This window comes from Schistocerca americana, chromosome 1, assembly GCF_021461395.2.
Source record: "Schistocerca americana isolate TAMUIC-IGC-003095 chromosome 1, iqSchAmer2.1, whole genome shotgun sequence".
Taxonomy (NCBI): domain Eukaryota; kingdom Metazoa; phylum Arthropoda; class Insecta; order Orthoptera; family Acrididae; genus Schistocerca; species Schistocerca americana.
The window spans coordinates 1,250,392,069-1,250,398,068 of NC_060119.1; the positions used below are offsets into that span (position 1 = coordinate 1,250,392,069).

At 42.2% G+C, this 6,000-nt stretch overlaps 1 protein-coding gene across 1 annotated transcript in view; it reads right to left on the minus strand.

Moving 5' to 3' along the window:
- Positions 1-3,995, minus strand: part of LOC124620074 (caspase-1-like) — a 90,759-nt gene extending 86,764 nt beyond the window's left edge. Inside the window, exon 1 of the mRNA XM_047146753.1 lies at positions 3,911-3,995. The gene's annotated coding sequence lies outside the window, so the exon portion shown is untranslated. The remainder of the gene's footprint in view (positions 1-3,910) is intronic.
- Positions 3,996-6,000: the final 2,005 nt, after the last annotated feature.

The following is a 6,000-nucleotide window of genomic DNA, read 5'->3' on the forward strand; positions in this document are numbered from 1 at the left end:
ACGATTTTTACCCTCCACACTTCCCTCCAATACGAAATTGGTGCCCCCCGATGCCTCAGGAAATGTCCTACCAACCGATCCCTTCTTCTAGTCAAGTTGTGCCACAAATTACTCTTTTCCCCAATTCTGTTCAGTACCTCCTCATTAGTTACGCCATCTACCCATCTAATCTTCATCATTCTTCTGTAGCACCACATTTCGAAAGCTTCTGTTCTCTTCTTGTCAACACTATTTATCGTCCATGTTTCTCTTCCAAACATGGCTACACTCCGTACAAATACTTTCAGAAAAGACTTCCTGACACTTAAATCTATACTTGATGTTAACAAACTTCTCTTCTTCGGAAACGCTTTCCTTGCCGTAGGCAGTCTATATTTTATATCCTCTCTACTTCGGCCTTCATCAGTTCTTTTGCTCCCCAAATACCAAAACTCATTTACTACTTTAAGTGTCTCGGCTCCTAATCTAATCCCCCTCAGCATCACCCGATTTAATTTGACAACATTCCATTATCCTCGTTTTGCTTTTGTTGATGTTCATCTTATATCCTCCTTTCAAGACACTGTCCATTCCATTCAACTGCTCTTCCAAGTCCTTTGCTGTCTCTGACAGAATTACAATGTCATCGGCAAACCTCAAAGTTTTTATTTCTTCTCCGTGCATTTTAATTGCTACTCCAAGTTTTTCTTTTGCTTCCTTTGCCGCTTGCTCAATATACAGATTAAATAACACCGGGGATAGGCTACAACCCTGTCTTACTCCCTTCTCAATCACTGCTTCCCTTTCATGCCTCTCGACTCTTATTTAGAGTACCGAAAAAAATAGCCACATAAACAAAGGATCAATCAAAGCAAACCAAGTCTGACCACGTGGAACGGAGATCCCAGATAACAAAAATATTGGCCAGGTGCGAGTGGGACTCGCGAATTGTATACAGACAGTTCATCTATACAGGGAATCGAGAATCACAATTCCTGGCTGTTATCGATTCGATGATGGCAAAATGCAGGTCTCTTGAATTTCGAGAACGTATCAAAACTACTACAGTAGTTTCTGAGAATGGGGCGGGGGTACAAAAAGAAGCGAGCAAGAGCCTTCAGTTTGTATATGTCAGAGAGAGAAGATTTAATAAAATATTTTTATGCAGTTATTAAAACATGATTACAGCCTACGTTTTATGTTTCCTTCCAGTAATATTTTTCTATTATGCTTCCGACAGGTGATGAATGTTGTGTTAATTTTCCTATATCTGTACTGTGAAACCTTGCTTCTTGTCAAATTTCATGATTCAACGTCAACGGGAAGTACCCTTCAGATTTTGCTGAGTGAGTGTGTAGGTATCAAAATATGTGACATAAATGGGCGTATCTTTAGGTTGCATTGACTTAGAAGCTTAAATGTTGTACTTCGCCAAAGGATCGCACCCCTTAGCATTTGACGTCAATCGGAACATGATACGCCTACCAGTTCCCGAGAAATGGGATCTTAACAGGCTTTGGATGAGCGTAACCCCCTACAAGGTGCTTCATGCGGACCTCGCAGACGTAAATCCCGCAAGAGATTCCTTAGTACTGAGCCAAACGTGACCCCGAAGGACTTTCCTGGCTAGCGGCAATACATCAAGCTGGAAGGTTTGGAGAACGCTGAATCGCGTAAGAGCGGGTGTAGCGCCAGTCAAAACAAATCTGTATAAAAGGGGTCTCAAAGACGAAGCAGACAACAAATGCTACTGTGGTGAAGTCCAAGGAATTGAACATCTTCTACAACGTCCAAATTGCGGCAAGAGACGTGCCCTTGACGACCTACGGCTTGACATAGAAGCACCGGACGGTACCCGATATTGGGCAGAAAAGCTTTGAAATAAATTTACCAGAGAGGAAAAATTAAAGTGTTAATTTTAGAAACTTCCGCTTCCTTTTTTCTTGATTTCCATAAGTGTATAATACTGCAATGAGATGGAACCACTGGCCGGACACGGTGATGGTGATTTTTGAGGTGCTGTCGATCACAGCCACACACGAACTGAGATGCCGTCGAGTGCAAATGCCCAAGACATGACCAGGCAGCAGCTATAAATTACTCAGCTAGATTGCCTTAAATTACGTAGCGGCGAAAAACAATAAAACACAGTCGACTGACCCGTCCGTCGGATGGTACGAATACTCTTGAGGCTGACTATACGTCTCTGTTCTATTCATTTCCAAACTGTCATCCATAACATTAATACAGCACTAAACTGCACGAGCTACACATACATGAACACATCTAACACCTTATCACTGAACGTGGTGAAGCCGTGGTACCACACTGCCTTCAGATGATAGTCTCCTTTGGCTTCCCTAAATCTCGAAATGGTCCCTTTGAAAACGACGCCGCCAATTTCCTTTCCAGTCCAAGCTTGTGCTCTGTTGCTAAAAAAAACTCGTCGTCAGTGGTACGCTGAAAGCCAGTTTTCCTTCCTTCCATTTTCAGATCGCAAGGAATAAATGACCACTAGTAATAGGCCCTTCCCAGGAGACCAATGAGAAATGTTAAATACAGGCACCGCAATCCTTAACGGCTAAAAGGATTCAGCAGCCGAAATATTTTACTACTGCTTTAGCTACCAATATATTTTTCCATACAGAAAGCTTTTGACAATGTTGACTGGAATACTCTCTTTCAAATTCTGAAGGTGGCAGGGGTAAAATGCAGGGAGCGAAAGCCTATTTACAATTTGTACAGAAACCAAATGTTAGTTACAAGAGTCGAGGGGCATGAAAGGGAAGCAGTGGTTGGGAAGGGAGTGAGACAGGGTTGTAGCCTCTCCCCGATGTTATTCAATCTGTATATTGAGCAAGCAGTGAAGGAAACAAAAGAAAAATTCGGAGTAGGTATTAAAATCCATGGAGAAGAAATAAAAACTTTAAGGTTCGCCGATGACATTGTAATTCTGTCAGAGATAGCAAAGGACTTGGAAGAGCAGTTGAACGGAATGGACAGTGCCTTGAAAGGAGGGTATAAGATGAACATCAACAAAAGGAAAACGAGGATAATGGAATGTAGTCGAATAACGTCAGGTGATGCTGAGGTAATTAGATTAGGAAATGAGACACTTAAAGTAGTAAAGGAGTTTTGCTATTTAGGGAGTAAAATAACCGATGATGGTCGAAGTAGAGAGGATATAAAATGTAGACTGGCAATGACAAGGAAAGCGTTTCTGAAGAAGAGAAATTTGTTAACACCGAGTATTGATTTAAGTGTTAGGAAATCGTTTCTGAAAGTATTTGTATGAGTGTAGCCACGTATGGAAGTGAAAGATGGACGATAAATAGTTTAGACAAGAAGAGAATAGAAGGTTTCGAAATGTGGTGCTACAGAAGAATGATGAAGATTAGATGGGTAGATCACATAACTAATGAGGAGGTATTGAATAGGATTGGGGAGAAGAGAAGTTTGTGGCACAACGTGACTAGAAGAAGGGATCGGTTGGTAGGACATGTTCTGAGGCATCAAGGGATCACTAATTTAGTATTGGAGGGCAGCGTGGAGGGTAAAAATCGTAGAGGGAGACCAAGAGATGAATGAATACAGTAAACAGATTCAGATGGATGTAGGCTGCAGTAGGTACTGGGAGATGAAGAAGCTTGCACAGGATAGAGTAGCTTGGAGAGCTGCATCAAACCAGTCTCAGGACTGAAGACTACAACAACAACAACAGTATCATTACAAAACCCAACAACATTTCTACGCTAGCTGAATTACGTCTTTTTTCCTAACGATAACGCTGCCGATAAAAGATCGATCAGTACTAAAAGTAATAACACACAGCAACTTACAAACTGAAATAAACGCGAATAGGTTACTATCTCGCTTTAAAGAATAACTGACGAATCGGAAACTAAGGTATTTCACTAGTCTGTTTGTTTACCTCACTTAGCGTTGCAGTTACACGTAGTTGAACTGCAGCGTCGGCTGAGGCCACATGGTTGTGAAGCAGGCAACCACCACGTGTTGCTTCCGAGTCACAAATCAGCCTCAGCCTCTATCCTTCCTATCTCTCAGCCCAACTGTCACATGTTATCTGCGAGCGATATGGAGGCTGGTACGTACCATGTCGATCGACGAGAAAAACAACAGCCCGAGTCCTAATTGCAGCGCGCAGCGTTTATCAGTGATGGTCACGGCCCTAGTGCAGATAAAGGAACACAATCTATGCCACAACTACAACAATACGGCACAATAAGACCGACGAAAGGAAGAGTAGGGATTAATGTCCGACGTGTTTATTACAGTCGTGACAAATGTTGGGGCACGAACGGGGCAGGAAATCTGCCGTGTGCTTTTCAGCTAGCGCCCCGGAATCTGCCTTAAACCGTTGACGGAAATTATGGAGAACCTATCTCGGAGGTAAATGGCTAGATATAATAGCACAACCCAGAGTTATGCACACAGCAGTTGCTGCTCCTTCAACACCCAGGCGAGTCTAAACAAACCGGACATTAACATTCATGTTCTCCATTGGTATAATTATACCTCGGGAGTATAAAAAAGGTTACGGTTGTTTACTGAAAATATGGCAACTGCTTTCCTCCTCTGCAGTATATACAGGGTGAAGAAAAATTCGTACACACTGACTTCGCAGCGCGATTCTCCACATACTGGCAATACAGAATTTAGTCCTGCGCATATTTCGGGCACTAAATGGACGTTAAAGACTGACAATGTGGCAACACTGTCAACAGGTAGAGCACTGCTGTCCACTGGGTGTAGTGGATAGGGTTTTGGGGGTTTTCATTGGTTAGTTTTTAAAGAGGTCCTTTGCATGTCGTGGACGCGAACTGTTTCACACCACAGCGTCTACCAAACTTGTTTTGTGTGTACCCTCCCCCAATGGTCTCATCGATTAATACCAACTATTATTCTTGTCACATTCAGGTCGATTACACTTCGTTAGGACTTTACGTCACCAGTACAGCTAGCAACGTGCTTTGCAAGTAATTTAGATAGGACCATTGGGGGGAGGGTACACAGAAAACAGGATGCAGTCGCGCGAAACAATTCGTGGCCACGACACGCCAAAGACTTCTTTAAAAGCAGACCAGCGAAAACGACTGTACTTCCACTTCTGTGTTCGTAGTACGTAACTGCAAATGTTTTGTGGAAGACCCACAGTAATCTCTGTATGACGATTAGGACGCTAGATATCGTACCAGGCAGACTAATTTTGGCAAATGAAAATAAATAAGCCTCAAACCAGAATCGAACGCTCGACCTCCTGCACGCTAACCCAAAACGATACCCGCTGCACAAACTGTACAGCAGTACTTTATTTGCTGACAGAGATAATTACCTTGCATGTTATTATAGTGTTGCCACATTGCCAGTCTTTAACGTCCATTTATTGCCCGAAATATGCGCACGACGAAATTTTGTGACAGACATTTTTGTATTGCCAGTATGTGAAGGAGCGCGCTGCGAAATCCGATTGCGAATTTTTCTTCACTCTATATGTCTCAATATAGTTATTAGTGACCACTACATGTTAAAAATTGGATCTGTATCAGAAATTTGATGAAGAATGGACGTACAAATGAAGGCTAAATTATCTTTCGGTTAGGCCACCCACTGCTACTTAATTATCCTTCGTTAGACCGCCCACTGCTACTTCGGTTAATTAACCACTGAGTGATCCAAATACAAGAATCTAGCTAATGAACAATACGTCAGAACTGTGAAGCATAATTTTAAGTTCTGCTCAACGATCTTTATGCTAGCAGAGAACGCAGGACTCTCTGAACGTACCACACAATATTTCCAATTACATTTTCAAAATCGCTGCCGCAGTACGTAGAATTATAATGATCATAAAAGCTATAGGTAGCATCATGTGTCACGGAGCATTTTTTTCTGGCATGTTTGCTTACCTTGAAACGCACCAGAACTTTATTTTGTCACATAACGAGATTTACGCTCTATGCATGAATGTTGTACATGTACGCAATACTTTTAATCTTGGTT